The sequence below is a fragment of the Periplaneta americana genome, chromosome 12 (assembly GCF_040183065.1).
Source record: "Periplaneta americana isolate PAMFEO1 chromosome 12, P.americana_PAMFEO1_priV1, whole genome shotgun sequence".
NCBI classification, from domain to species: Eukaryota; Metazoa; Arthropoda; class Insecta; order Blattodea; family Blattidae; genus Periplaneta; species Periplaneta americana.
Window position 1 is genome coordinate 71597217 of NC_091128.1, and position 16194 is coordinate 71613410.

The window sequence follows — 16194 nt, forward strand, 5'->3', positions numbered from 1 at the left end:
CTTGCTTCCCGTATTTCATGGAAATAAGTATCTCTATTCTCGTCAACTGGATCCTATAAGAATTTCATCAATTTTGCCTGTTTCCTTCTTTCTACTACCATGGGACAATCTTCATCATGCCACGGTTTCTTTTTCTTAGTTTCATAATAACCTATGCTCTTCTCAGCTGCAATTTTGATATTATCTCGAATATTCTCCCACACGCTATTAACATCTAACTCTTCCTCAACTTCGTCGGAAATTGCTAAAATGACAAACCTATTTCAAATTTCGACCTGATAATGTTGCTTAGTTTCCTCATTCTTTAATTTTGGAATATTGAATCTTCTAATATTAACTGGTTGCTCTACTCGCTTGGCTACTGATAGTCTTTCTCTTAGTTCTCCAATTACCAGATAATGATCAAGATTACAATCTGCCTCCCTGAAGGTTCGAATGTCTACTGTACTAGTAAGTCTTCATTTATCTATCAAGATGTGACCTATCTTGTTGTGTGTCAAAATTATTATTATTATTATTATTATTATTATTTACTTTTTTTTCGCCGTAATTATAGCTGTTGTAATTATTGCACTCCTGATTCTAGTGGTCATCTCATTTGAAGGAGGATGATCTGCAATTTATATCCTATATAGATAGCTTTCTTGAAACCTATTATTCAAAGTGAAAAATTTAAAGACTTACGAAGTTACTCTACTGTAAAGTATATTTGCAGAGCTGAAAGAGAGTAGAAATTGATACCCTAATGTCCTGTGTTAAATAACAATTTTCAAGGTAGACGTTCAATGTGTACGTAAATTGAATTGTATTATGTGGAAGTTAATATAGCAGTTAAGTTTTGTTATATTTGAATGCACATTGTGTATTAATTTACTAATATTTCTAAAGTATATAATTATAATTATAGGGATCGATGGCGGGCTTCTGTGAGTGTGACAGTGAACCTCCGGGGTCCTTAAAAGCCATAAGTAGGCTAAGTAAATATAGTTATAATAACTACATTCACATGTTAAAATAAAACTAACAAGCAAACATTCTGATGGGGGCAGATAAAAGTTATTTTTTTTCCTTCCACAATGTTAATAATGTCAAAAGAAATGCTTATACAAATTTTGGCCACTCGACCGCAATTACGAGGGCCGTAAAAAAAAGTTCGCCAGGGCCGTTAACAGAAAGAAAACACTATTTCATAGGAAAAATTTATTGGAACAGATACAGCAATTGTTGAGTTATTTTCCAATATTTTTTCCCACCGGAATTGAGACATTTGTCATAACATGCGATCGACAGAGAGGTAGGTGCAGACGGCTGTCACACACAGGTTCCGATCCCTGGCGGCTGACTTCTACATCACAAGGATATAAAATTTGATCCCATGGTATGACAAATGTCTCAATTTCAGTGGCAGATATGTCGAAAAATAGCGTAACAATAGCTGTTTCAATAAATCTTTTCATGCAAATGTGCTTTTTTTTTTTTTTTGTAAACGGCCCCAGAGAAAATCACTTTCTGGACGACCTCGTAATTGCCGACGAGTAGCTAAAATTTGTATAAGCACTTGTTTTGACATTATTAACATGGTGGAAGAAAAAAAATAACTTTGTTACCTGCCCCCGTCAGAATGTTTGCTTGTGAGTTGAATATTAGTTAGTTGACTAGTTTCAGCTTTGTGTCAGCAATCCTGATGCTATTCTAACTTATGATCAATTTCTTCTAAAATTTTAAGTACCAGGATCTTCGTGACTCGGTATTTTTCGTGAAATTTTGTGTCAATAAAATTTAAAAAATGATAATTTCTTAAATGGTTAACATTAGAGATAATGGAGACGTCTGACTTTTGATTTTCGAGCAGTTTCAGATATAACAATTCTGTGTCGGAACGTTCCGCTAGTCTGCATTACAACTAGTGAACAATTAAACATTTAAAGACGGAAATTTCTATCACTAAACTAATGACAACTTTACTGCTTTGTTAGAGCTAATATTGCTTGGTGAGCTATAATAGTAATATGCGTTACAAGAGCGGTATGTTGAAGTTTTCATGTTCGAGGAAAAGTTTGAAAAAGCGAAACGTAGTTGAGCTTTTTTAATTTCCGAGAATTGAAAGAAAACATACCGCTCATGTATCGTACATTATTTTGTGCGAAGATCGTTTATTACATACCTGAAAGAGAAATTTATAATTAGTTGCAATGAAATCTCCATCTTGGTTTCTGTTCAATGACTGCAAATTTGCAAAACAAAAATATCTATCTTCAACATTGTTGCTTTAAAATGTTTTCTGTGTTTACTATACTCCAGCAGGCCGTGATATATGTCTGTCTTTTTTTCCCCCAGTCTATGATGAGTCTGGAATCTTGTTGATTTTTTCACGGCTTCCTTAATGTTACTTGCATCACGAATGCAGTAACTCTAGTGGAGTTGTAGAGTTTACTTAATTTTTGCAAATATTTAAAAACAATAATTAACAGTGCAATTTAGGTGAAATTGCAGTGGTAAGTTTCCAATTTATAATTATTACTATATTGAACGTCTCTAAAAATAATATGTTAAAAGCCTAAAGCAGTAAAATCAATATGTCACTTAAGCGGTAAGAAGAGGGAAATTGTTATGTGTGTTAGGTTGGGAATACTGAATGTGGAATTTTAGACTTTCCGCGGATTGGTTTTGTGCGGAAACCAAGCAAATACGCACGATCTCGCACAAAAATAATTTAATTAACCAGTAAATAAATTAATGAATTATTAAAACTATAGTGAAGCTTGGTAAAACTGACTATTAGACTTGCACCATAACCAAAAATCCTTCCCATTAACTCATATAGGACTAGTACGTATAGAAATAATAACCAGAGATTCGTGACCAAAGTGTTAAAATGTCATGAACTTTAATAAGCCACTACGTCCTTAGCGTGTACTTGTCAGAGTTCAAGATTAGTTGACATCAAACAATTCATGCTAGCAAAAATATGAACCTTGACACACCAGATTCAAAAACATGTAATAATTATTTACATCTACATCGTTACTAAAAATTGAAACCTTCTGACAAGAATCAGAGTCAGATTTTCGTGCACAGTCTCTACAGCCTTCCTTGACATATAATACATTTTAAAACTTCTATTGCAAGGTAAATTCAATTTTCATTTTGTCTGAAGTAATACCACGAAATATGTGCACATCATTCCAACAGTGCTGTAGAAATATGTCATATTGATCTTAATTCCACAGGCAATTATTTCAGCTCTCATGTCCTTCATGTGTGGTAGGTACAGACACAATTCTGTCATAACATCCTTCTGACATTCTGACTGCAGCAAAAATTTCTGCATATTTGTAATCGAGTCTTCACATATTTCTGTTATGGAATGACAAAATTTGGCAATCTGAATTAATAGAGACAACATAAATACAATATTAATTATTACAATTATGATTGGTATTGGCGAGTTTGAAAGAACCACATAGAGACTCCCTCTCATATAATGTATAATAATAAATACATAGTTAATAATAGTCATGAAAATCCAACAGGTTTCCAATAAAAGAGGAATTCCAAACGCAGAATTAATTAAACAGACGATGTCATGAAGTTTGCAATATATGATTCCTATTTGTCTAATGTTACGAATAATGTTATTACTATTGAATGACACTGGAAATCTATTAACAGCCTTCTCTATATCGAGAATAATATTTCCGTTTATTATTATGCTCGGAGATACACTTATTTTGTATTTTCTTGAATGCAGCGATACTGTGAGCGTTTCCAATTGACTGTATCTGCATTTAACTTCCGACACAAAATTTAAAAACAATACAGCTATAATAACGTTTGTCATATTAGGCATCGTATGAAATAAAGTCCACATAATAGTGGAGTAGTTCTGATTCGCAATGTTAAATTAACCCACAATGAGTTCAAAAATTAATACATGTGAGAATACGCGCAATATTGTAAATAGTCTTGCAGATTTATAAAACTTTTTCATCTCTCCCTCTTGGAATAACACTTCGTCAATTTGTGAGAACTTTTCAAGTATTTTGGATATGTGATGCTTCTTCTTTGTAGCAAAGAGCAACAATGCGCTGAACGGTGCACCCGTAATACAAGTTACTGCAAGAACTTGAACCCCATTCAACGTAGTTGGTAATCCCACATCTCTTCCAAACTTGATAGTGTAAATTAACAGGCAGCAGTGAACTGATATCCATAGCAAACTCCATATTGAATCAAGGTGTCGTCTTCAAGTTCCCCTACAATTTTCACCTTTGTGGAGTGTGTATGGTGCCAAACCGAATAATTTGCATATAATATACAACGGTTTGAAAGCAAAATATACACCACATTTTTCTGTGAGACGTGGCATTTTAATGAATACTATATAAACAACTGGTTTCTTCGTAAGACTGTCGTAAAATATCGTTACTTTCAGTCCTTTTATCACATTCTGAAGATGAATTGTCACGTTACAAGTGATCGATTAGATGTACAGAGGTGAAAAATTGCATGTTAAAGACTGATAATTTGTATAAAATGTTTTGACATGTAATAAATATTCAAGACATCTACCACTTTCAGACTTAGAAAATAGGATAAAATAATCAATACAATGTGAAACAGTGGAAAAATCGAGAGGGAATGAGCAGCTCAGAAGGATATGTTTGAAGTTAGAAATATGTTGACGCAAGTGAATAATGACCAATTACCTGTCACATAATTCTCTTATAAGTAAATATTCTTTGAAATGTGTGAAAGAATGGCCTGAATTTTCGTCTGTAAAGAGAAATTTCTTCCTTTTGAGTGGAACTGAAATAGAGGACATATATTTTTTATTTTTCTTTTTTTTTTTTTCACAGGTTTACAATGCCTTTGACATCTTCCTGTACCCATTTCAAGAATTATAGCCACTCGCCATTCATCTCTATTCTCCCAATCTCCCTCCTCTAAATCTCTCTCACTCAATGTTCTAACTATTCCCTCTGTCCAGGTTCAGTTCGGTCTTCCTCTCTTTCTTCTTCCCGTCGGAATCTATTCATAAATCTTTTTTGGTAATTTGTCTTTCGTAATCCTTTTTATATGGCCAAACCATCTTAATTGTACTGTTTTAATGTCTTGATAATCTATTTTGAATCTTGCGTACACTACTTTTAACACTTGAATATAATTAATTGATTAACTAGTGGACTTACTCATGTTAATTATGTAAGATTTGTCCGGCTTACAGCTGTTTCAGTGCTTCACGCACCATCTTCAGAGCTTACTAGATCACGGCGTCATCTCGAATTCTCTGCCTGTTATGTGGGTGTGTTTGATTGTTGAAAGGTGTTGAAGAGTGGAGTCAAATAGAGTGTGTGTACTGAAATTGATCTGTGTGTTGAGAATTTGATCGGGGTGTGTTTTAGTGTGTTTGCATATTTCGTATTGTTCTAGTGTGTTGAGTTTTTGGTTCTTGGGTTGAATGTGTAGGATTTCCATGTCCGTATTTATGTTATTGTGTCTATGGTTAGCATTGGTTATGTGTTCGGCGTATGTAGATGTATTGTGTCCTCTGGTTATTGCTTTAATGTGTTCTTTGTAGCGTGTATGGAATGATCTCCCTCTCTGTACTATGTAGAACTTGTCGCAACTATCACTTACATGTGAGTTTGTATACACCTGTGTGGTCGTATTTATTTGTTTGTGTTTTTTGTGTGTTGAGATGTCTTTGTAGTGTGTTTTCTGTTCTGTATGCTATATTTTAATGTCTTCTACAAGGAATCCTTTCAGTTTCATTTTTTCTCTTATCACGTTTCTGATTTTTCTCTCCTCGAAATCCTTGTAGATCGTCGCCAGAAATCCATTTCAGTCAAATTTAATTTATGTATTGTTCTTGATTTCTTGTCTCTGATCCATATGTGATTGTGTTTTTTTACAATTGAATTATAAATGTTTGTTTTTGTTTTTATTTTACTGTAATACCTCGGTCCATAAAATGCTATTTAGTCTTGATATTGCTATCGTTCCTTTGTTTATTCTTCCATTTATGTCTTTTCATGGTTGCCGTTTTTCGTGATTTTCACTCCCAGGTATGTGTATTCTACACAATAGTTTATGGTTCCTTTCCCATCTTCTAATATTAAATCTTTTGAATCTGTCCTAATTGCCATTTAATTTGTTTTCTTCAGATTAATGTTTAAACCCAATTTTTCATATTCCTCTATCAATTTTCGTGTCATGTATTCTATATATTCATAATCTTCTGCAACTAATAACTGATCATCTGCAAATAGTAGTGAATAAATTGTATCCTCTGTTAGTAATACTCCCATTTGTGAGCATTTCTTTTTCCAGACTGTTAAAGCATTTTGTATATATATATATATATATATTGAATAAAACTGGTGATAAGGAACTCCTTGTCGTAGGTCTTTTGTGATATGAAATCCAGTTGAAATCTTGTTGTGCATTTTAATTTTCGTGTATGATTTAACATGTAAGTTTTTTTATCAATGTTTAGGTGAGGGGTTTGGACTTTTTCCATTGCTGGTTGTCACAATCAAAAATTAAAAATTAATAATAATAATAATAATAATAATAATAATAATAATAATAATAATGTATTTATTTAATCTGGCAGAGCTAAGGGCAGTAGGCCTTCTCTTCCGCCCAGCCAGACTCTAATTCTAATTAAATACATTTGCTTACATAGTTATTACATTAATATCTAGATCATAAAACAACATGAAAGTAAATAATGAAAATTGGATAACTAATGTTAGTGTGACAATAATAAACACTGGTAAGAAATAGTTATAATAATAATGATAATAATAATAATGGTAATAATAATAATAGTAATAATAATAATGAGATAATTTAGATATTTATCTGTGAGATATATATATATATATATATATATATATATATATATATAACCATTAAACATTGAGAAACCTGAAACAGCTATTACTGTTGACAATAATTGTTAGAAAAATATCTCGTTAGCCTATTCTTAAATTGATTTGGTGTCTGACAGTCCCTGACATTACTCGGTAGGGAATTCCAAAGTCGAGGAACAGCCACAGTGAAAGAAGATGAATATGAGGATGTTCGGTGGGAGGGAATGGATAATATTGAGGAGTGTTGTGATCGTGTGTCTAGGTTATGATGGGTGGATAAATTTTGAAAACGAGACTCAAGATAGACAGGAGTGGAGACACAACGTTTCGAAGGGTGGTTCTCCCTTCGTCTTCAGGTGGAAGGAAGGAGAGAAAGGAAAAAACCTACTGTAGGGATCGTTACGTACAGCTATTCTGTATGACTGATCGTTGATTCTTGGCTTCAGTGGAGATTATAATTAAGAAAAACCCGAAGTCATTAGCAGTATGTTGGCACTAAACCAAACGGAATAAAAAAGATGGGCGTGAAGTGGCTAAAAAATTGTGACAACCAGCAATGGAAAAAGTCCAAACCCCTCACCTAAATATTAATGATCCACCATTGCTTTCCAACCCCTCATTTAGATCAAGTTTTTTATCGCCTCGATAATGATATTGTTAATTTTGTATTGTTTTAATGATTCCCAAAATTTATTCCATGGCACACTATCATATGCCTTTTCTAAGTCTACAAACAATAGGTGTAGATGTTGTTGGAAAGTTATTCTTTTTTCAATCAGTTTCCTTACACTAGAAATATGATCCATAGTTGATCGTCCTGATCGGAATCCCGCTTGTTCTTCTGTTTCTAGAGAGTACTTTAATATCTTTCCATAGATACGACTGAAAATGCTTGTTACAGTGATTCCTCTATAGATTTTACATTCATTTCTGTTCCCTTTTTTATGGGTGAAATAAGACCAATTTTCCATGCATTTGGTACTGGTTCCCCATTTAAACATCTATCATAAAGCTGTTGTAATAATTTAAACAATTTGGTACTGCCATATTTTATGAGTTCTGCTGGAATTCCATCTTCGCATGCTTTCTTGTGTTTAAGAGAGCCAACGATAATCTCTAAATCTATTAAGTCCAAATGTATACAATTTGTGTGTACGTTCTCATTTGTTTCCTCAGAATCATGGAATCATGGATTAGGGAAGACATAAATGACTCGGAAATTTTTAGATCGGATTATAGAGTCTTCAGAAAGGATAGAAATGAGAAGGGAGGGGGGAGTTTTCGTTTGTACTAAGATTGAAATAAGTAGCAATCTTCTCTGGATACATGAGGAAGTTGAAATATTGAATGTTCAGATAAGCAATGGGCGGGAAACCTTAGATGTAATAGGATGTTACAGACCACACAGTGAATTAAACAATTTAACTTTGGACATACTAAATGAATATCTTAATACAGTATCAGAAGACCGAAACGTAGTAATTGATGGGGATCTAAACCTCCCGAAAATTAACTGGAACGGGATTTCAGGTACAAATTCAGATGCACAGACTCTTGTTAATGAATTGATCTGGCGTAAAGATTTACGCAGGTAGTAAATGGCCCGACGCGTGACAATGCCCTCTTAGATGTTTACCTACTAAGACCTGTCTCTCTCTTTGTCAACTCTGAAAGTCTTCATAAAATAAGTGATCACAATAGCGTCTTATTAGAAATCGTCTGGGAAAACATAGTAAATCCGAGGTCAAGTCCAGTGTCTGTCTGGAACTTCAACAAAACCGATGTCCATGAATTACAAACGTTTCTACGACAAAAGCATGATGACTTTCTAAGGACTGAAGAAAATATGGAAAATGTGTGGCATAAATTTAAGAGTATAATTTTCGAGGCATTAGTAAAATGTGTACCTTCTAAAATAACTAAGAAAAATCCGGACCCAGAATATTACACTAATTATATTCGCTACTTAAAGAAAAAGACAAGGCGCGCATTTAGTAAACGTAAGCGAAGCCATGAGCATTGGGATAAATATGTCGAATTAATTAAGAAACTTGAGTGTGAAAAAAGGATAGCTCAGGAAAATTTTCTAAAAACCATTTTAAAAGAAGATGAAAGTAACAATTGGAGACAGTTTTATAATTATGTACGCAGGAGAAAAGGAAAAAAATGAAGGAGTAGTGCTTTTACGAAACCAAAACGGAGAAAGTATAACTGCTGACAAAGAAAAGGCCGACTTATTAAATTCCTATTTCATTTCGGTTTTCAATAATAATAATAATAATAATAATAATAATAATAATAATAATAATAATAATAATAATAATAATAATAATAATAATAATAATAATAATAACAATAATAATAATAATAATAGTAATAATAATAATAATAATAATAATAATAATAATAATAATAATAATAATAATGAGTAATAATAATAATAATACTTACGACTTTTAAGGAACTCGGAGGTTCATTGCCGCCCTCATGTAAGCCCGCCATTGGTCCCTATCCTGAGCAATATTAATCCAGTGTGTACTATCAAATCCATTTTGATATTATCCTCCTATCTAAGTCTCGGCCTCCCCAAAGGTCTTTTTCCCTCCGGCCTCCCAACTAACACTCTATATGCATTTCTGGAATAATAATAATAATAATAATAATAATAATAATAATAATAATAATAATAATAATAATAATAATAATGGTAATGGTAGTAGTAATAATAATATTAATAACAGTACAACCCCGATTTTCCGTTATCCTATTAACCGATTGGTGGATTATTCGACTGTCTTTCTCTCTAGCTCTTTTTTATGTTGAAAAAATATTAAGTATTGTACATTATATTAGTACGAATTTTTTCTACATAGTGTTTTCTTTACAAACCTTTATCCTTACACAGTTTGGTCTACTCTTAAAGGGGCCGTACTCTCTAACTTCTATGCAAAATGTCTTCTGCAGGAGTCAAAAGAAAACGTGTTGTGCTACGAAAAAAAGGACAAGTAATTGAGTGGTTTGAAAAAAAAACTGTGGTTCTTCTCGCATCAGAATACGAAATAGGAATTACAACTGTGCACGGTTTAATGAAAAAAAAATATATATATATAAAGTGTATAAAGTATGTAAATCTACAACATGAGACCTGTAGGCCTACTATTGTTATCTTTTCACAGACAGCCCTCATAAGGAGTTTTGTCGTTGAAAATCAGACTTAAATTAGTGAACGTCTGACCTACTATCTAGAATGTTAAAACAGAAGACCACGGAGGAAATTAGGAAAGTGTATTACTGTAGTCTATGCACTTACTTACTTACAAATGGCTTTTAAGGAACCCGAAGGTTCATTGCCGCCCTCACATAAGCCCGCCATCGGTCCCTATCCTGTGCAAGATTAATCCAGTTTCTATCATCATATCCCACCTCCCTCAAATCCATTTTAATATTATCCTCCCATCTACGTCTCGGCCTCCCTAAAGGTCTTTTTCCCTCCGGTCTCCCAACTAACACTCTATAAGTCTATGCACTTAATTTAGGAAAACCTTATATGGCACGGATTATCCGATTTTTCGATTAACCGTTCACTCCACCCCCTTCATTACCGCGGATAATAGAGGTTTTACTGTAATTGTAATGGTAATAATAATAATAATAATAATAATAATAATAATAATTTTCACATCAATAATATTTAATACAATTGTAAATGCGTACATTCAAATGTTTCTACTGTCATGAGAAAGACTTTAACAAGTATTTTACTTTTATGAAGTTATTGTAATGTCAGAACAAACATTCTTGTTTTAAAAATCGTAATTTAGCGTCTTATAAATTGAACTTGTCCGCCCTTCGACAAGCAGTGATCCACGAGCTCGCTAGTCGCTACGTCTTTGTCCTTCGGAAATCCGTAGTAGATTGGTTCATTTCGTTTTCTTCGAGTGGCTGTTGCAGCCATACATAACGCAGTCCGGCATTCTATTGCATATTCCTTTCGCATAGATTAAAAAAATTCGCGCAATCTTTGTCACCATAACTAAGTTTAAAGCGACTGTCGTGCTTGATTCCCAGCTCTGACCTCCCAGTGACGTCACATGCGCAGACCCGACGCATTTGTGTCAACGATCCGCCACACCAGTATTCTTCCACCATGTCGCTCACCTGCGCGAGGTAAATACATTTCTCGCTCTGATCGCTAGCCCAGCAAATTTTTCAAGACACAATTTACAGTTTTGTTGGTTATGTCCTTATTCCGAAGAGGTCTTCAAATAAAAGAAGAAATCTGGAAGCAGATATCAACCTATTTAATCAGACATTAATTAGGTTATGTTTCTGATTTGCAATGCCAATCAACATAAGATTGGCTATGAAATATGAATGAAATTATAACTTTATCACATAATACTTAACAATGAAAAGATATGATTTTATATTAGATGTTACTGTATATATTACTTGCTAGTCAACACGATAATTTATTAAGGATTCAGTTGTCTTCATTGTACTCGTGATGCAGGAGTTGCATTATTGGACTGAAGAGAATGCTATTCCTGTTCATGAAAAAGTGAACAGTATCATTCCGTTTCGCGATAAAGTGAAATATAATTTCCTGCATGCCGTTTAATGTAGTGAGGGAATAATGGTATTTCTCCAGAAAAATTGCACCAAAGAAGGCACAATTTTCTATTGTTTCACTGGCTTCTGCGAGATGTGTAATGTGGTAAAAACATGGTTTTGGTTTGCAGCAACAAATATTGTACTTTCAGGATAAAAATCTTTTGATACTTGTGTATTCTAATATGTTGTTCTAGCCCACACTTGTTAAAATTATACAAATTTGATTCTTCTGTATTTTAATGCATTGTTGTAGCCCCCCCCCTCACTTGTTACAAATATGACACTCGTTAGGTCCAAGATGCAATGCTATGAAAACTGGTCATTTCCCTAGTAATTCGTGCTGGAACTATTGCGTCTTATGTTGATAATTTTGCCAAATCTATATATACAGGGTGTATCAAAAATACGTGTACAAACTTCAGGCATGGGTTCCTTACACCAAAAGAAGGAAAAAAGTTCATATGAACATATGTCCCATAATCCTTTGTTTCCCCATTATTCATTTATTACTAAACGTTTGCGTTCAACGGCCTTCGAGGTCCAACCTCAAAACTTCATTTCTTTATGCACTCATTCATAGAAGGCTGTGACTCGTTGTATCAGAAATGGACTGCAGATGGCGAAGTGTTGCCATGGAGACTTGTTTACATGTGTCATTTGTCATTAGTCTGTCTTCAACGTTGCAATTGTGAACGTGGAGTGAGTTAACGTGTTTCGTTCAACCATGGCAGGACGATATTCATTTCGTGAGCAGGCTGACATCATTTTTATGTATGGTCGCGCTAATGGTAATGGACGCGAGGCTGTACGGCTGTATCAGATGGCGTTTCCAGACCGAAGACAACCGAATCATCAAACCTTTGTTGCTGTGTATTGTCGCGTTGCTGAGACAGGAACCGTTGCACCACAGACTGGTGATCGAGGAAGACCAAGAATTGTTCGTACACCGAACCTCGAAGAAGACATTTTACACTGTGCCGACGACGATCCAGGTATCAGTACAAGACAATTGGCTGTGGCAAATGGTACATCACACAGTACAGCATGGAGGGTACTTCACGAGCAGCTCTTGTATCCGTATCATATGCAACGTGTGCAGGGCCTTTCGCCTGCTGATTATCCACCACGGAAGAACTTTTGCCGATGGCTTCTAGCACAAATAGCCAATCCATTGTTTGTCTCATCAGTTTTGTTTACAGATGAGGCAACGTTTGGGAGAGATGGAATTACCAATTTCCACAATGAACACGTATGGGCAGATCGTAATCATCGTGCTGTATTTCAGGCTAGACATCAGCAACAATTTAGGATTAATGTGTGGGCTGGAATTGTAGGTGCCTGTCTGGTAGGTCCATACGTTCTACCAGCACGTCTTACAGGTGCTATCTACAGGGACTTTATCCAAAACACTCTTCCAGAATTACTGCACAAAGATGTGCCTCTGAGCATAAGACAAAACATGTGGTTCATGCATGATGGGGCTCCAGCACATTTTAGTCGCCTTGTTCGAGATACACTGACTGGTGTCTACCATGACAGATGGATAGGCAGAGGAGGACCAGTTCAATGGCCAGCACGTTCTCCCGACCTCAATCCTTTGGATTTTTATCTTTGGGGGCACCTTAAACAATTGGTTTATGGAGCAGACATCCCGGATCAAGAAACTCTTCATCGACGGGTCATGGAAGCCTGCGAAACCATTCGACATCATCCCGGAGTATTTGAAAGGGTGCGACAGTCCATTATTCGACGAGTGCATGCATGTCTAGAAGCAAGAGGAGGACATTTCGAGCATTGGTTATGAGTTTTGTGTGTTGGCACATTATGAGTGTACCAATGTGTTGAACAGTTCCTAACGGGGAAACAAAGGATTATGGGACATATGTTCATATGAACTTTTTTCCTTCTTTTGGTGTAAGGAACCCATGTCTGAAGTTTGTACACGTATTTTTGATACACCCTGTATATATATATACTTTGAATTGGTAATGGAAATTACTGGAAAACGGTTGAACGGATTTTAATAAATGACCCCTCATTTTGAAGCTTGGAACCCAAAGTTTTTCAGAAAAATAGTAGTTTTCAGTGAAATGTTAATTATCCTACATCATTTTCCTATTTTCCAAAATCATCTTTCGTCAGTTTTGAGAACTAATTAATTGTATTTCAGAATAAAACAAAACACACACTGCAATAAACAATAGACTATTACTTACGAAGGCCATGACTTATAGGATTGCTTACATAGAGTTCAGATGGCTCAGATTCTTTCAGATCATAATGCCAATATGTCGATCTTCATTTGTGTAATTTTTTGATAACGTATAAAAATAATTTACAGATCTGATTCTCTGGTCTGTAGTTTCCGAGTACAGCTGTGTATTGGATATTAAGAACTACAAAACTTAAGAGTGTTTGATGACATTACCATTAAAAATGAAATATTATTGTAGTTAACGCAACACATAATGGTATACTGATGATATGAAAGTGAAACGTTTCGAGGCTTTAAGTAAGTAGACAGTCGTGCACAGTGTTGCCAACTCAGAATTTCATTTACCGCTGCACAAGCTTAAAAAAAACCACTAAACTGTAGTTGAAAAACTCAAGATTTATCTTAACATATCACTTCCAAATTTGAAACACAAACTATACAGTTTTAGGAACTAGAGAATTTTATAAAAATGTAGACTAAATTATGGAAAGTATGTGTGATATTGTAGGTTCTATGTTTTATACAAAATCGTATGGAAAATTAAATCTGAATATTTTGCTTTCAATATCACCTTACACCATTTAGGACGAGCTTTCCAACTATCATCGGCAACTTCTTCCACCCAATCCTTTCGACACATTAGCCTATGTATTTTTCACGCATCTCTAAACTTTTGTATGTATGGAGTTTCACGCGGCATATTTCTTCAAAATTGAATGAAGTAGATCAAGAATATGCTGGACACTTCGAAAAGAATCACATTCACAATCACACCAGTCGGTTCGAAATCTGATTTGACACTGAGCTGGAGACGTGCCTGCCAACAATGAGTCTGGTTTTAAGTCTTAAGTATGTGTGTGTTATATAAACTACAATGCGAAATGATAAATTAAATAACATAGGCCTATCGTAATATAAGTTATCATAAATGAAAATATCAATTCAGTTCGTTATCTACTCTTTATGATTACATCAATAATTCATTTACAAAAACAATGCATAGATGATTAGGCTAAAAGTTTAACGATTGTGGCATATCTTATTTGCACAACAATGGATGAGGCAGGAAATGGACGTGGTTATACCATATCGAGTTATCTTAAAACGTTGATATTTTATATTTGCACAATGAAGAATTTTGATAATACCATATTAAACTCAGGTTTATGATTATCGTTGTCCGCAAGTAGGCTACATATAAATACAATTATAACGTCTTTACAGAAGAAAAACTCTGTCGGAATCATCAAAAAACGCCAAATAAATAGCTAGCCGCTGACGGTAAAATTCTGTAGCTGGCCCAAGAGGAGCTGGCCATAGTCCTGAAAACACCAGATTTAGCTACAAAACCGCTGACTTGGCAACACTGGTCGTGCAGGTACAATTTCGACGAGAGGCTACAATCGACAGAGGAAGACATTGTGATACATCCCCAAGAGATGGCAGGAACAACATGCATGTTTTCGCCTTCCATCTATCGGGAAAATATCGAATGTTTACGTTAACGTCAACGAAGCCACAAAATGTATAACTGACATAAGGGAGAAAAATAGTAACATTTTTACATAGAGACATTTTGAAACAAATTAAATCTAATATTTTGTATATAAATGAAATTACAAGGAATTATCTCCATCAAATGACATAAAACTATTATAATTTTCTTTTCTACTTTAAGTTTTGTTGAAAAATGTGTTGGAGAAAACCCACAAGTAGCCCAAGTTCTTCGGCAGCAAGTATATATACTCAATGCCGGAAATGTGTGTTTGTACTCGCTTCGGCGGTACATATACTAAAATTGGAACGATACAGAGAAGATTAGCATGGCCCCTGCGCAAGGATGACACGCAAAATCGTGAAGCGTTCCACATTTTTTCGTACTTTAAATGTTATGTTGTAGTTGGCCTTATAATATTATGTAATTGATATTTCATCAATAACTGGTGTTTATAATTGTAAACATGCAAAATTACAATATTTATGACGCTGCTAAATATATTTTAACGTGGTAAAGGAATGTTTTTGTAAGTCCATTTCCATTTCTAGTAAGACGAAATTAATATTAACAACTGGTATATCCAGTTGTCATCCATGGTATGGAAGAACACAGAGATCACTTTTTAGTTTTTACAAACGGAGAAATATTGTGGTGATGGAGATGAAATTTATCTCCAAATTTTGAGCATGACTGCCTCTGTTGTCTGTTGGGACTGGCTCCATGGTCTGTTAGGCAGCATGCTGGCTTCCAGGGCTTCCAGAACTGGAGGTCCCGGGTTCGATTCCCGGGCTTAGCTCTCGGTGAATTTTTCTTGAAGAAGAAAAAATTACCTGGGTGTCAAGAGTCTGGAAATTTGTGTGATTGTGACTGTGTCGGGTTAATATTAATTAGCCAATCATCATAAAAAAAATACATCAGGACTGTTGCTAGGCAGTAATCTGAACACACGTTTCAGAGTTACATTGTTGACAAGTAACTCCATCTGT

General features: G+C 34.6%; 1 non-coding gene across 1 annotated transcript; it reads left to right on the forward strand.

Moving 5' to 3' along the window:
* The first annotated feature begins 15478 nt into the window (after window positions 1–15478).
* LOC138711289 (U6 spliceosomal RNA) lies at window positions 15479–15585 on the forward strand. The gene has a single exon (XR_011335370.1). It is a non-coding gene; the product is annotated as a U6 spliceosomal RNA (small nuclear RNA).
* The last annotated feature ends 609 nt before the right edge of the window (window positions 15586–16194 follow it).